Genomic DNA, 18,188 nt, shown 5'->3' with positions numbered 1-18,188 from the left:
GAATAGCAACTACGGAACCAATCACCTAAATGACTGAAAATAATTCCTCTAGAAATGTTTTCTACTACGTGGGAAAAAACATAATGTATGAAATGCAGATAAAAAACTCCAAATGGATTGTGAGAGGAAGCGCAGGGCACTGCATGTGAGTCATAAAATTTTGTGGAACTATAGGAGAAAATTGTGGCATAGGTTGACCATTGTCAACAGACTCCCAAACAGCTAAAGCCTTAGAAGGAGTAGGTTCAAGAAATAGTAAAAATATTTTACCAAAAATTTTGACACAAAAAAATACGTTACTGTTTCCTTAAATTTTAAAAAGTAACCTTATTCTTTGTGAGCTCTTGCACCATCCTAAGACACAAAATATGAATTAAATAACTAAACAACTGAAATTCTTTTAATAAAAATAACAGATGAAAAAATGTTACTTTAAATTTAAAACAGTAACTTTTTCTTTATACGTGCAGGATTGGAATGGATTAGCAAACAAAATTGCAGCAGCAACTGAAACCTCAGATATTGTGCTGAGGTGCCCATCTGCCCAAAATGTAAATGTCATAAGACTCATTTAGCACCTCAGAGTAATGCATATTAAACCATTTATTTCCCTTTGTGAAATTTACATGGAGAAACGAATATACATAAAAAAGTTTGACACTGTACTCTCATAGCGTGCTATCTGGACCCGCAATGAAAAAACAAAAACACTAAGGCTGTGTCAGATGCTCTGCCACCGATATCTAATGGAGGCGAAGAGTGCAATCCAACACAGTCTCCACATAGCTCCGCCCCTCGTGGGCGTGAAAATGCTCCATCTCCCGGCACTCTTTTGACTGTGCCCTGAGATAGAGAAAAAGCAGCCCAAAACTGCACTAAAAGCAACTCCGCCCATCGTGGGCGTCACAGCAAACAATCTCCCGGTCGCCATTAATTATTGCAAAGATAGGCCACCGGAAGCTAGTTAAAACTGTTCAGTGACACATTGGGAACGATTAAGCTACCGCATGTCATGTAGCTCTACAGGCCAAAAAGAGTGACCCATACACCATTTCCTGAGACCATATAATATTGTCCCAAATGATTGATGTGCTAGAGTATCGCCACATTAACGTTTTCAGTTTGATCTCCTTAGCCTAGTAGTCAAAAATGGAACCATCTCTCGGTCGGTATAACTAAATTAAAACCGCCGAGAAACACCCCCAGAGCCATAAACTGAAATTAACTCCTGCCAGTGCCTGCATAAAAACAGCTGCCAATAGTCCTCTCCATCTAGGAGAGTTTACGTGACCCATCACAATTAAGAGCCCTATTTCTTAGCCCTTGATTATGTGATTGTCCAGTAATTTAGTGCTCACTTTACTTCTGAATGTTTTCATGTCCCCAGAAAATATTGACCTGTGGAGAAATAAAGTGCTGAGTAATCTTCACCTCAGACTATAGGATATAGGGCAGCATGAAATACATGGGAGGCGCAGTGAGAATTATGTCCCACAAGTTCCCATTGCTCTAAAGCCACCAATAGCTCTACTGTAGAGATTGATGTGGACTATGGGCTACACCCTAGAACAAAGTAGCACACTCTGGCACTACTTTAAAAATAATAAACTCTTGATTGAAGAATCTAATCTAACACCTCACTTTACCTCTTCCTATCACTAACGTAGGCAAAGAGAATGACTGGAGTTGGAGGGAAGGGATGAGCTTTTTAACAGCTCTGTTGTGGTGCTCTTTGCCTCCTCCTGCTGACCAGGAGGTGAATATCCCACAAGTAAGGATGAAATCCGTGGACTCATCGTGTCTTTAAAAAGAAATAAGCACTTTCTAACAGTAGCCCCGTCCCTCAGTGTGATGAGTAGAACATTTTTTAAACTTAAGTTCTGCCAGTTCTGAGCATGAGCTCCCTGATTATCTAGACTATCTACTTAAAGGGACATAATACTCATATGCTAAATCACTTGAAACTGATGCAGTATAACTGTAAAAAGCTGACAGGAAAATATCACCTGAGCATCTCTACAGTATGTAAAAAAGGAAGATATTTTACCTCACAATCTCCTCAGCTCAGCAGAGTAAGTTCTGTGTAAAAAGTTATACTTCACCTGCTCCCAGCTGCAGGTAAAAATAAAAAAAAAAATGAAGAAATGAACAGCAGCCAATCAGCATCAGCAGTGCTGAGGTCATGAACTCTTACTGTGATTTCATGAGATTTGACTTAACTCTCATGAGATTTCATAGTAAGCTTCCTTTACCTGATTGGTGAAATATGAGAGTTCACGAGGCTCATCCCCTAAGCTGTCCCAGGACAGACACACTAAAATGCTGCTTTGAAATCCTTTACAATGGGAGGTGGCTACTGAAGAACTTTTGAGGTAAAATATCTTTCTTTTTTACATAGAGATGTTCAGGAGATATTTTCTAGTCAGCTTTTTACAGCTATGCTGCATCACTTTCAAGTGTTTAAACATTTGGGTATTATGGCCCTTTAATACTAAACCAACTCTCAAAGTTTTATGACATCATGTTAGATAAGCTTCCTGTAAAGACCAAGGCCTCCTTGTAGGGCTGTGACAGGAAGTAATAAACACTGCACAAATGATGCTTAAAAATAAATATAAGGTAAAATCCATTTAAATAGATAATACACTTTGCAGTGATTTCTATTTAGTATATGCCACTGCTTAGTGATTTTTATAATACAACATGGAGACAAATTCCAGCAGCAACTTGCTTGCACACAGTTTGATAAATAGGGGCCATCATCTTCATTATTATATACAATTTTATATGCAAGTAAGTTTTAAATTATTCAATCAGTTTATAAAATGTGGCATCTTACCGGAATTTTGAAGCTCTGATTCAAATATGTTGAGCTTTATGTGTAATATATCTTGAGAATCTCTGCTTGATAAAGTATACACACCAGAGTCATTAAGTTGCACATTTATCAGTAGCAAAGAACCATTTTCAGGAAAGAAGATATATAAATCTTTTTGTCTGGTTGAATAACAAACTTTTCCAGGGGAGCAAGTGCTGTGATTTCCATATTTGTTATTTGTACAGTTAGAACCACTGTAGAAGAGGATTAGTTGTCCATTCAGATCCCATTTAAAGGATGGGTGTTTGCCCTTTGATCCATCAGTGAGAGTATAGGAAATAGGCAGCATTACAGAATATCCAACCGTGACATTGATGAAATCTCTGCGTTTCCTCAAGTGTGCTGCATGATGGGAGCCTAAACAACAAGCACAAAAGGACATTAGAAATGACCATCATAACATTTCTGTAAAAAATAAAAAAATAACCAAATTAAATTGTTGCTAAACAGTTTAGATAAAGTTTGCATTCTAAAAATAGTATATATATATATATAAATAAATAAATTGACAGAGGTGGTGGCACTCAATAGGCTTTGGTGAACTTCACCAGAAGTAAATGAGATAGGGCTAATGAAAACATTAAACAAAAGCCAAAGTGTGACACAGGCTGCACCAAAAACAACATACTTTATTTTACAGCTTAAAAATAGGCTCAGTGGAATGTGTCTTTATCAGAGTACACCTGTGTAGCTGATACATAAACGAGGAATAAACTTGCAAAAACAAAAATTGCCTGAACAGACATCTTAAATTATACATCCTCTACACAACACAAATTGTTTTGTGGCATGTCTAAATATTGGACAACCAGTACATACACATTAGATGAAACAAACAGTATATGATATTGTATACTTGGAGCACATAAGTGTCATAGCACGCTCCCTTGAAATGTCCCAATTGTAGACATATGCATTAATTTAAATGTTAGTAGGTATAAGGAGCACTTAGTGCAGCCGCACGCTCCAGATCTATTCACGAAGCTATAAACAGACAGTTCCTGTGCAGCACAGAGTAATCATCAAATTACAGCTTTTCCGGTATTGTGCCAAAGTTACCCTGAAAACCTCATTCCTTGCGGTCTAATCCCATCTAAGGAACTATCTGCCAGGAAAAGTTCTAGACAAGAAATACTGTTTACAACAAAATCAAAAAAGGATGATGACACAGTTAGGGTCATCACCAGATATAATAGTCAATGGGATAAAAATTAGGGCAATTTTCCTTAGATGGGATTATCTCTGATTACCCCCCAAATAACAGCCAAAAGGGCATTGAGCCTAAAGGACTCCCTTGTCCATAGTGAATATGTAAGAGGCACCCCACCAAAAATTGGTTGACAAGCAGTCGGCCTAGGGTAGGTAGTCAGGTAGGGTAGGCGTGGGTAGGCGTGTATTGCAGTCATATGGTGCGAACCAAAACATTCCATACAGATATAAACCATGTTTTAAAATAAAACAATGGATCAACTGCAACTCTACAGGGGTGATTTACCTTTTATCCTGTTCATGTCCGCTATTTTACATCGGAAAAACGACTCGATAATTAAAAGAGAGTGAGAGAACATAGGTATGACATTAAACATGTAAATATAGATAGCCCCATAGGGAGACATTTTGCAGAGAAACATGGATCAAATTCTGATGATTTAGCAGTTATTGGCATTGAACAGGTGAAGCCCAGGAGGAGGGGAGGTAACTGAAAAAATCCTGCTTCAGAAAGAGTCCAAATGGATGTATGTTTTAAATACTTTGTCACCAAAGGGTTTAAATGAGAAGCTGGAATTTGCAAGTTTTTTGTAACATAACTTTGTAACCTTCTCCCCAGAATTTTGGGGCATTTTGCTGTGGTGCCAATAACTAGTTAGTTATATATAAACATGTATTTCTCCCATTGGCAACAGTGTAGCGATACATAAACTCTGGCAAAATTATGCAACAATATGTTACAATGTTGCAAATTTATGATTCATGAGATTGCTTAATATCCTATGATGTGTATATATGTGTATATATATATATATATATATATATATATATATATAAACTGTAGCAAAGAAGCACTCACTGAACGATTCCAACTGTGACAAAAGACTTTAATTCAAACGAGTGACGTTTCGGGACAATAGCAGTCCCTTCCTCTGACAAGCTAACAATGTGAAAAAGCAGGCCTTAAATAGGCTCCAAAAATACCCTCCCCATAAGTGTGACCAATCATGGTCAAGGTAACAAAACCTATCTTACCCAGTAACAAATAGTAATCGATATTACAATAGTGCAAAACAAGTTAATCAAGTGAGTTAAAACATAGGGCCCCGTGTTGCTAATAGAGTGGGGGGAATAATCTCAGTCCAACCATTTATAATAAGCTGCTAAACGACTATAAACAAAGTAAAGAAATGAAGAAACAATATAATGAGAGGATCGTAATCCAACCAATCAGTGTGGTCCCAGTCATGTAGATCGTAATTCCACCAATGGGCAGTCATCTGACTTGTGGGAATCATAATAGTACCAATCAGCAGCCTAATAGCATTCTGTATCAGAAGCGTCATACCTCTACGCTCTCCAGATACGCCCACCTGTCACTGAAAATGCCTGTTGCATATAGCAACACAGCAAAAACATCTTGCTAAATCTGACCAGATCGCTGCTTGCCAGTCATGGACAGATGCAGCGATGAGCTCGCCATAGAAATCACAGCGGATTTCCTTCAGAGTCTTCAATAACGTTAACATCAGGTATTACTGTCGATATATAGACGACCTGTTCCTGGTGTGGTCTGATGGAGAAGATAGCCTAACACAATGGATTGAGGATCTGAATACACTTGAAAGTCCCATTAGATTTACCCACACAATCAGTCATTCCACGGTGGACTACCTTGATGTTAGGGTCTTCAAGGTGAATGGGAGATTGGGTACAACTTTGTTCCGTAAAGCTACGGACCGAAACTCATTACTGCATGCCAGAAGCTGCCACCAGCCTAGCCTTATACACAATATCCCTAAAGCCCAGTACCAACGGGTGATTAGAAATAATACCAATGAGGTATTGTGCGAAGAACAACTACAGGATATGACAGAGCGCTTTAGGGAGAGAGGATATAAGCATAAGGATCTGCTAGAGATTAAATCAGGTGTGTTATGCACGAGTGAACCAGGAGAAGAGTCCCAATCTAAACAAGGAGATCAACTCACCTTTGTGACCACATATTCACCAGATATTATACCACTAACCCATACGATTAAGGAAGAATGGAAACTGATTGAAGCAGACTATACTCTGCCTTTCAAGAATTGGAAGGCACCAAGGATAGGGTTTCGTCGAGGAAGAAATCTGAGGGATCATCTTGTGAAAGCAGATGTCAATCCAGAAGGGGGTGCAAGGACATGGCTGAGGACGAAAAAGAAAGGGTGCTACCGTTGTATTAGCTGTGTGACGTGTAGTGGGATGATCACTGGCTCCCACTTTCGTCATCCTGAAAGCAACAGGACATACGAGATCAAGTACTATCTGACTTGCACCACCCAATACGTAATATATCTTTTGAACTGCCCTTGCGGGAAATTTTACATTGGCAAAACAACCGACGATGCAAGGACGAGAATGGCCAACCACAGGTCCAGCATTCGTTTGGCCATAAGAAACAAAAAGGCAGACCAACCGGTCGCAAGGCACTTCCTGGAGGCAGGCCACACTGTCAACGATCTGAGATTTCGACTGATCGACCACGTACCGACCCCACGGAGGGGGGGAGACAGAGATAACATGCTACTCCGCAAAGAATCAAGGTGGATCTATGAACTTGGTACCCTCAGTCCCAGGGGTCTTAACACCCACACAGGATGGCAATGTTATCTATGAACGCTGAGACCCAGGCTATATGAATATTGATGTCCATTTCAATGAGAGCTCATGATCCATTAGTTCCTAGTCTTCACTCTTTCTCTATTTCTCTTTCCTTTCCAACTTGACTTCTTGATTCCTTCGTATCTATACTTATTGTGGTTTCTTTTTTATTTTTTTATTTTCATTATCGGTATGGTGGCTGTTTCTGTCTAATCCACTATTGGCTTTTTTCTTCTTCTTCAGTTTCCTCTTCTTTTTTCTCTTGTCTTTCTTATATCTTATTTATCTTCATCTATATTTATTTTCTTTATTTTACATTTATATTCATTATTTTTATTCATTTATGTTTATTCTTTGTTTATTTTATTTTATTTTCTTCATTTATTTTGATTTTATTCATTTATTATTTATTTTATTTTATTTATTTATATTTATCATCTTATTTTATTTATTTATATTTATTTTTAATTTTATTTATTTTAATTTTATCTATTTTTATTTATATTTATTTTTATTTTATTTTTACTTTATTATTATTTTTACTTTTAACTTTTATTTTTCTACCATTATTATTATCATTTTATTTTATTATTTTTATTTTCATTCTTTTTTATTTTTATTCATTTATTTATTATTAATTTTTATTTATATTTTTTTATTTATATTTTTTTATTGAGTTCTCTTGACCTCTAATAGTTCTAGACCCTGAATACAGTTGACTGATTGAAGAGCACAATGTAACCGAAGACAATGCTGTTTTCTCTGTCCTATATTGCCCTTATGTAATATCCATAGGTGGCTCTCTTAACATTATGTTGGTATTATTGTGTCCATTATATGGACGAATTAATTTTAACATTATCTTAATTTAATTGTATGTTTCACTTTGTGTATACTCCGTGTTGCTTTCTAGCTTGGGTGGTCTATCTCACACCAAACCCATAATCTGTGCCACAATTATGGTTAGATGCTAAGCTTGCGGTGCCCTCACAAGGAACCGACAGTGATATACAACTCACTTTTTTGTTATTATTCACTAGGGATATAGAATAGCTTATATGTTGTTTTATACATATAGGTTTTATGCATATAGGTTTCCCCTTTTTATATATACATATAGGTTTATTTGTTTCTGTTTACACTGTTTACACTTTATTTTTAGGATGTTGATTGATGCACAGAATATGAGTCTGCATGCAGCGACCGTAGAAACAGATAGGTATTAGAATCACAGTTTGTTGTTATGAAATAAACAACTAACACTTATTGGTAATGTTACACGAATTTAGCCATGTTCGCCATGGTCCGTCAATGTGTGTGGTCCTAGATGAAAACTGCTTGTCACTTCTAGATGGGTGTGATTATCTTAATAGGTTAGCCCATCATTTCTGATATAGAGTCATAGAGGCGGACAATAACATAGCGATGGTCTTGTTACGCCCATGGGGGTGTGGACATACTGCTGATTGGTTAGATCTCGCCATCTCTTTGACAGCATTAGTTTGGCTGTGTAACGCCTTTGTTATCTGATATAGGTAATACTAACAATAACTCTGAAGGAAATCCGCTGTGATTTCTATGGCGAGCTCATCGCTGCATCTGTCCATGACTGGCAAGCAGCGATCTGGTCAGATTTAGCAAGATGTTTTTGCTGTGTTGCTATATGCAACAGGCATTTTCAGTGACAGGTGGGCGTATCTGGAGAGCGTAGAGGTATGACGCTTCTGATACAGAATGCTATTAGGCTGCTGATTGGTACTATTATGATTCCCACAAGTCAGATGACTGCCCATTGGTGGAATTACGATCTACATGACTGGGACCACACTGATTGGTTGGATTACGATCCTCTCATTATATTGTTTCTTCATTTCTTTACTTTGTTTATAGTCGTTTAGCAGCTTATTATAAATGGTTGGACTGAGATTATTCCCCCCACTCTATTAGCAACACGGGGCCCTATGTTTTAACTCACTTGATTAACTTGTTTTGCACTATTGTAATATCGATTACTATTTGTTACTGGGTAAGATAGGTTTTGTTACCTTGACCATGATTGGTCACACTTATGGGGAGGGTATTTTTGGAGCCTATTTAAGGCCTGCTTTTTCACATTGTTAGCTTGTCAGAGGAAGGGACTGCTATTGTCCCGAAACGTCACTCGTTTGAATTAAAGTCTTTTGTCACAGTTGGAATCGTTCAGTGAGTGCTTCTTTGCTACAGTTTATCTATTATCTTACAGCACCCTGACAAGTTGCATAAGTTGGTGAGAGTGCACTTACACCATCGCTTGAAATATATATATATATATATATATATATATATATATATATATATATATATATATATATATATATATATATATAGTCTAAAGCAAGCTAAAGTATATTTAGTAGTACATAAGTATTATGTACTTTTGTAAATGTTTTTCTCCTCACTGAATGTCATGTTATGCAGCAAAGTGATTTTTTTCAACTCCACCCTCCTAAGCAAGTTGCAACTAAGGGCTATTTAAGTCAGGAGATGGAACCAGATTGCTATATGACGAAGCCCCAAAGACGGCTCATTGAGGGGAGGGGCGAAACGCATCATCAATTCTGCAATCGATACTCACCTGTGGGCTAATGGTTTGAGGTGAACCAAGCCCTCCATTCGATGTATGTACGTTAGGCGAGTGGGAACAAGTGCTCACAAGCGGACGCAGGAGATGAGCTAAATCGCTGCTGTGATGGATTACACTCGTCAAAAGTAAAGGCACAGTACCAGTGGTAATTACACAGCCCAGACATAGGGTCCTGGGAAAGACCTCAAGGAAGGAGGTTTTCAGGGTAACTTTGCTCCAATACGGGAAATAACATATGTAAGAACTTACCTGATAAATTCATTTCTTTCATATTAGCAAGAGTCCATGAGCTAGTGACGTATGGGATATACATTCCTACCAGGAGGGGCAAAGTTTCCCAAACCTCAAAATGCCTATAAATACACCCCTCACCACACCCACAATTCAGTTTAACGAATAGCCAAGAAGTGGGGTGATAAAAAAGGAGCGAAAGCATCAAAATAAGGAATTGGAATAATTGTGCTTTATATAAAAAAATCATAACCACCACAAAAAAAGGGTGGGCCTCATGGACTCTTGCTAATATGAAAGAAATGAATTTATCAGGTAAGTTCTTACATAAATTATGTTTTCTTTCATGTAATTAGCAAGAGTCCATGAGCTAGTGACGTATGGGATAATAAATACCCAAGATGTGGAACTTCCACGCAAGAGTCACTAGAGAGGGAGGGATAAAATAAAGACAGCCAATTCCGCTGAAAAATAATAATCCACAACCCAAAACAAAAGTTTTAATCTTAATAATGAAAAAAACTGAAATTATAAGCAGAAGAATCAAACTGAAACAGCTGCCTGAAGTACTTTTCTACCAAAAACTGCTTCAGAAGAAGAAAACACATCAAAATGGTAGAATTTAGTAAAAGTATGCAAAGAAGACCAAGTTGCTGCTTTGCAAATCTGATCAACAGAAGCTTCATTCCTAAACGCCCAGGAAGTAGAAACTGACCTAGTAGAATGAGCCGTAATCCTTTGAGGCGGGGATTTACCCGACTCCACATAAGCATGATGAATCAAAGACTTTAACCAAGACGCCAAAGAAATGGCGGAGGCCTTCTGACCTTTTCTGGACCCAGAAAAGATAACAAATAGACTAGAAGTCTTTCTAAAATCTTTAGTAGCTTCAACATAATATTTCAAAGCTCTTACTACATCCAAAGAATGTAAAGATCTCTCCTTTGAATTCGTAGGATTAGGACACAATGAAGGAACAACAATTTCCCTACTAATGTTGTTAGAATTCACAACCTTAGGTAAAAATTTAAATGAAGTCCGCAACACTGCCTTATCCTGATGAAAAATCAGAAAAGGAGATTCACAAGAAAGAGCAGATAACTCAGAAACTCTTCTAGCAGAAGAGATGGCCAAAAGGAACAGAACTTTCCAAGAAAGTAATTTAATGTCCAAAGAATGCATAGGTTCAAACGGAGGGGCTTGTATAGCCCTCAGAACCAAATTAAGACTCCAAGGAGGAGAGATTGATTTAATGACAGGTTTGATACGAACCAAAGCCTGTACAAAACAATGAATATCAGGAAGATTAGCAATCTTTCTGTGATAAAGAACAGAAAGAGCAGAGATTTGTCCTTTCAAGGAACTTGCAGACAAACCTTTATCCAAACCATCCTGAAGAAACTGTAAAATTCTAGGAATTCTAAAAGAATACCAGGAGAATTTATGAGAAGAACACCAAGAAATATAAGTCTTCCAGACTCGATAATAAATCCTCCTAGACACAGATTTACGAGCCTGTATCATAGTATTAATTACTGAGTCAGAGAAACCTCTATGATTAAGAATCAAGCGTTCAATTTCCATACCTTCAAATTTAATGATTTGAGATCCTGATGGAAAAAAGGGCCTTGAGATAGAAGGTCTGGTCTTAACGGAAGAGTCCAAGGTTGGCAACTGGCCATCCGAATAAGATCCGCATACCAAAACCTGTGAGGCCATGCTGGAGCCACCAGCAGTAGAAACGAACGTTCCATTAGAATTTTGGAAATCACTTTTGGAAGAAGAACTAGAGGCGGAAAGATATAGGCAGGATGATAATTCCAAGGAAGTGACAACGCGTCCACTGCTTCCGCCTGAGGATCCCTGGATCTGGACAGATACCTGGGAAGTTTCTTGTTTAGATGAGAGGCCATCATATCTATTTCTGTAAGTCCCCAGATTTGAACAATCTGAAGAAATACCTCTGGGTGAAGGGACCATTCGCCCGGATGTAATGTCTGGCGACTGAGATAATCCGCTTCCCAATTGTCTACACCTGGGATGTGAACCGCAGAGATTAGACAGGAGCTGGATTCCGCCCATACAAGTATCCGAGAAACTTCTTTCATAGCCTGAGGACTGTGAGTCCCACCCTGATGATTGACATATGCCACGGTTGTGACATTGTCTGTCTGAAAACAAATAAACGATTCTCTCTTCAGAAGAGGCCAGAACTGAAGAGCTCTGAAAATCGCACGGAGTTCCAAAATGTTGATTGGTAATCTCGCCTCCTGAGATTCCCAAACCCCCTGCGCTGTCAGAGATCCCCATATAGCTCCCCAACCTGACAGAATCGCATCTGTTGAGATCACAGTCCAGGTTGGACAAACAAAGGAAGCCCCTTGTCTAAACGATGGTGATCTATCCACCACGTCAGAGAGTGTCGTACATTGGGATTTAAGGATATTAATTGTGATATCTTTGTATAATCCCTGCACCATTGGTTCAGCATACAAAGCTGAAGAGGTCGCATGTGAAAACGAGCAAAGGGGACCGCGTCCGATGCAGCAGTCATGAGACCTAGAATTTCCATGCATAAAGCTACCGAAGGGAATGATTGAGACTGAAGGTTTCGACAGGCTGAAACCAATTTCAGACGTCTCTTTTCTGTTAGAGACAAGGTCATGGACACTGAATCTATTTGAAAACCCAAAAAGGTTACCTTTGTCTGAGGAATCAATGAACTCTTTGGTAAATTGATCCTCCAACCATGTCTTTGAAGAAACGACACAAGTTGATTCGTATGAGATTCTGCAGAATGTGAAGACTGAGCAAGTACCAAGATATCGTCCAAATAAGGAAATACCGCAATACCCTGTTCTCTGATTACAGAGAGAAGGGCACCGAGAACCTTTGAAAAGATCCTTGGAGCTGTTGCTAGGCCAAACGGAAGGGCCACAAACTGGTAATGCTTGTCTAGAAAAGAGAATCTCAGAAACTGAAAGTGATCTGGATGAATCGGAATATGAAGATATGCATCCTGTAAATCTATTGTGGACATATAATGCCCTTGCTGAACAAAAGGCAGAATAGTCCTTATAGTTACCATTTTGAATGTTGGTATCCTTACATAATGATTCAATATCTTTAAATCCAGAAATGGTCTGAAGGAATTCTCCTTCTTTGGTACAATGAATAGATTTGAGTAAAACCCCAGACCCTGTTCCAGAACTGGAACTGGCACAATTACTCCAGCCAACTCGAGATCTGAAACACATTTCAGAAATGCCTGAGCCTTCACTGGATTTATTGGAATGCGAGAGAGAAAAAATCTCTTCGCAGGCGGCCTTACCTTGAAACCTATTCTGTACCCTTATGAAACAATGCTCTGAATCCAAAGACTGTGAATCGAATTGATCCAAATGTCTTTGAAAAATCGTAACCTGCCCCCTACCAGCTGTGCTGGAATGAGGGCCGCACCTTCATGTGGACTTGGGAGCTGGTTTTGACTTTCTAAAAGGCTTGGATTTATTCCAGATTGGAGAAGGTTTCCAAACAGAAACCGTTCCTTTAGGGGAAGGGTCAGGCTTCTGTTCCTTATTCTGACGAAAGGAACGAAAACGATTAGCAGCACTATATTTACCTTTAGATTTTTTGTCCTGAGGCAAAAAAGTTCCTTTCCCCCTGGTAACAGTTGAAATAATAGAATCCAACTGGGAACCAAATAATTTATTACCTTGGAAAGAAAGAGAAAGCAAAGTTGACTTAGAAGTCATATCTGCATTCCAAGTTTTAAGCCATAAAGCTCTTCTAGCTAAAATAGCTAAAGACATATACCTGACATCAACTCTAATGATATCAAAGATGGCATCACAAATAAAGTTATTAGCATGTTGAAGAAGTTTAACAATGCTATGAGCATTATGGTCTGATACTTGTTGTGCTAAAGCCTCCAACCAAAAAGTGGAAGCGGCAGCAACATCAGCCAAAGAAATAGCAGGCCTAAGAAGATTACCTGAACATAAATAAGCTTTCCTTAGAAAGGATTCAATCTTCCTATCTAAAGGATCCTTAAAGGAAGTACTATCTGCTGTAGGAATAGTAGTACGTTTAGCAAGAGTAGAGATAGCCCCATCAACTTTAGGGATTTTGTCCCAAAACTCTAATCTGTCAGATGGCACAGGATACAATTTCTTAAACCTTTGAGAAGGAGTAAATGAAGTACCCAGATTATTCCATTCCCTAGAAATTACTTCAGAAATAGCATCAGGGACAGGAAAAACTTCTGGAATAACTATAGGAGGTTTAAAAACCGAATTTAAACGCTTAGTAGATTTAGTATCAAGAGGACTAGAATCCTCCATCTCTAATGCGATTAAAACTTCTTTAAGTAAAGAGCGAATAAATTCCATTTTAAATAAATATGAAGATTTATCAGTGTCAATATCTGAGACAGAATCCTCTGAACCAGAAATATCCTCATCAGAAACAGACAAATCAGAATGATGACGGTCATTTAAAAATTCATCAGAAAAATGAGAAGTTTTAAAAGACTTTTTACGTTTACTGGAAGGAGGAATAACAGACATAGCCTTCCTAATAGATTTAGAAACAAATTATTTTATATTAACAGGAACATCCTGAGTATTAGATGTTGAAGGAACAGCAACAGGTAAAGGTATATTACTAATGGAAATACTATCTGCATTAGCAAGCTTATCATGACATTCATCACAAACTACAGCCGGAGGAACAGTTACCACAAGTTTACAACAAATGCACTTAACTTTGGTAGAACCAGCATCAGGCAGCGTCTTTCCAGAAGTAGATTCTGATCCAGGGTCAATGTGAGACATCTTGCAATATGTAAAAGAAAAAACAACATATAAAGCAAAATTTATCAAATTCCTTAAATGACAGTTTCAGGAATGGGAAAAAAATGCCAATGAACAAGCCTCTAGCAACCAGAAGCAATGAAGAATGAGACTGAAATAATGTGAAAAAAAGGTGGAGACAAGAATGACGCCCACATTTTTTAGCGCCAAAAAAGACGCCCACATTATTGGCGCCTTAAAATTTTTGGCGCCAAGAATGACGCCACATCCGGTGACGCCGACATTTTTGGCGCAAAACGTAAAAAAAATGACGCAAACACGAACAACTTCCGGCGTCAAGTTTGACGCCGGAAATGACAGATTTTTTTGCGCCAAAAAAGTCCGCGCCAAGAATGACGCAATAAATTGAAGCATTTTCAGCCCCCGCGAGCCTAACAGTCCACAGGGAAAAAAGTCAATTGAAACAATTTTTAAAGTAAGAAAAAATGATTATTCATATGCATTATCCCAAATAATGCAACTGACTGTCTGAAATAAGGAATATTGATCATCCTGAATCATGGCAAATATAAGTTTAAAGACATATATTTAGAACTTTATAAATAAAGTGCCCAACCATAGCTTAGAGTGTCACAGAAAATAAGACTTACTTACCCCAGGACACTCATCTACATATAGTAGATAGCCAAACCAGTACTGAAACGAGAATCAGTAGAGGTAATGGTACATAAGAGTATATCATCGATCTGAAAAGGGAGGTAAGAGATGAATCTCTACGACCGATAACAGAGAACCTATGAAATAGATACCGTAGAAGGAGACCATTGAATTCAAATAGGCAATACTCTCTTCACATCCCTCTGACATTCACTGCACACTGAGAGGAAAACCGGGCTCCAGCCTACTGCGAAGCGCATATCAACGTAGAATCTAGCACAAACTTACTTCACCACCTCCACGGGAGGCAAAGTTTGTAAAACTGAATTGTGGGTGTGGTGAGGGGTGTATTTATAGGCATTTTGAGGTTTGGGAAACTTTGCCCCTCCTGGTAGGAATGTATATCCCATATGTCACTAGCTCATGGACTCTTGCTAATTACATGAAAGAAAAAAACGTTTTTTCCTATCAGTGTCACCAGTAACTAATTACATGAAAGAAACTAATTTGATGCTTAGTCTATGTTTCACCGGAACTGTCTGCGTATATCTTCGTGAATAGATCTGGAGCGTGCGGCTGCACTAAGTGCTCCTTATACCTACTAATATTTAAATTAACGCATATGTCTACAATTGGAACATTTCAAGGGAGCGTGCTATGACACTTATGTGCTCCAAGTATACAATATCATACACTGTTTGTTTCATCTAATGTGTATGTACTAGTTGTCCAATATTTAGACATGCCACAAAATGATTTATGTTTTGTATAGAGTATATATAATTTAACAGACGTCTGTTCAGGCAATTTTTGTTTATGAAAGTGTATTCGGCGTTTATGTATCAGCTACACAGTTGTACTCTAATAAAGAGACATTCCACTGAGCCTATTTTTAAGCTGTAAAATAAAGTATATTGTTTTTGGTGCAGCCTGTGTCACACTTTGGATTTTTTTTTCTATGGTGTGTGTGTGTGTGTGTGTGTGTGTGTGTGTGTGTGTGTGTGTGTGTGTGTATGTATGTATGTATGTATGTATGTATGTATATATATATATATATATATATATATATATATATATATATATACACACACATATATATATATATACACACACATATATATACACACACACATACATACACACGTTGCTATCTGAATGAAAAGGGACGCTATGGTAAGAGACCCAGGAGGACCCCACTGCTGGCACAAACATAAAAAAGCCAGATTGGAGTTTGCCAAAACTTACCCGAAGAAGCCAAAATCCTTTTGGGAAAATGTGCTGTGGACAGACAAAACAAAATTACAGCTTTTTAGTAAAGCCCATCTACTGTTTTCAGAAAAAGAAACAAGGCTTTTAAAGAAAAGAATACAGTCCCTACAGTCAAACATGGTGGAGGTTCACTGATGTTTTGGGGTTGCTTTGCTGCTTCAGGCACTGGATGTCTTGACTGTGTGCATGGAATTATGAAATCTAAAGACTACCAAATAATTCTGTGGTGCAATGTAGGGCCCAGTGTCAGAAAGTTGGGTCTCCATCAGAGGTCATGGGTCTTACAACAGGACAATGACCCAAAGTACACAACAAAAAAGCACCCAAAAATGGTTTAAGTGCTAGAGTGTACTGAACTGGCCAGCAATGAGTGCAGATCTGAATCCCATAGAGCACCTGTGGAGATCTCAAAACAGCAGTTGGGAATAGGAACCCTTACAATCTGAGAGAACTAGAGCAGTCGGTGAAAGAAGAGTGGTCCAAAATTCCAGTAGAGAGGTGTAAGAAGTTATTGATGGTTACAGGAAGCAATTGATTCCAGTTAGTTTTTTGAGTTGTTCGTGAAATGTGTCCGTTTCATTTTTTTTTTCCCACTTTTTTGTGTCATACTAATACAAACAAAAGAAATAAACATGAGAATGCCTAAACATTTGTAATTGCAACAAATTTCTGGATGAAGTGGTGCATTATCTGACAGAAATGCAGGGGTGCCATGACTGTGTGTGTATATATATATATATATATATATATATATATATAATCTTGAGAAAGTACTAAGTATTTGATAAAAGACTGTTTACTAGAGGCAACTTTGATAACAATGGCTCAATGGCTGCTGGAAGATTTTTCACATGGTCCATATTTACAGTTGCTCCTCATTGTCTTCCATTCAGATTGTTGCAAACATTGCTACAATTTACACATAATTCAAAGCAAATTCTTCAAAGAGCTTGAAAGTGATGCATTGTTTTTAATGCATATTTTAATTCTACATATGATTGGGCCTGGTGGACTATTTAGGTTTAGTGAGTCAGATAAAAGGTGATGGTTAAAAACATAAATTATGCTTACCTGATAATTTCATTTCCATCTGTGGTAGGTGAGTCAACTGCTTCATTCATAACTTGTGGGAATTAAGAACCTGGCCACCAGGAGGAGGCAAAGACTTAAATACCTTCCCCACTCCCCTCATCCCCCAGTCATTCTGCTAAAGGAACAAGGAACAGTAGGAGAAATATCAGGCTATAAATGGTGCCAGAAGAATACAAATAAATTTAGGTCCATCCACCGGAGAAACGGGCGGGAGCAGTGGACTCTCCTCCCACAGATGGAAATTAAATTATCAGGTAAGCATAATTTGTGTTTTCCATCTTAATGGGAGGAGAGTCCACTGCTTCATTCATTACTTGTGGGAACAAATACCCAAGCTCTAGAGGACACTGAATGAAAAAAAAACAGGAGGGCAAAAGGAGGCGAACCCTAAACTGAGGGCACCACAGCCTGCAGAACTTATCTCCCAAAAGCTGCTTCCATCGAAGAAAAAACATCAAATTTGTAAAATCTTGCAAAAGTATGTAAAGAAGACCAAGTGGCCGCCTTACAGATCTGCTCCATAGAGGCCTCGTTCTTAAAGGCCCTAGAAGAGGCCACAGCCTTAGTTGAGTGAGCCGTAATCCCCCTATCTCATAGGCCAGACAGATCATGTTCCTCAACCAAAAAGACAGTGAAGTGGCAGAGGCCCTCTGCCCCCTGCGCTTCCGCAAATATACCACAAATAAGACTAAAAGGCCCATTTATCAAGCTCCAGATGGAGCTTGAGGGCCTGTGTTTCTGGCAAGTCCTCAGACTCGCCAGAAACAGCAGT

This window comes from Bombina bombina, chromosome 6 (assembly GCF_027579735.1).
Source record: "Bombina bombina isolate aBomBom1 chromosome 6, aBomBom1.pri, whole genome shotgun sequence".
Taxonomy (NCBI): Eukaryota; Metazoa; Chordata; class Amphibia; order Anura; family Bombinatoridae; genus Bombina; species Bombina bombina.
The sequence above is the reverse complement of the archived record's forward strand: the minus strand, read 5'-3'. Positions refer to the sequence as shown.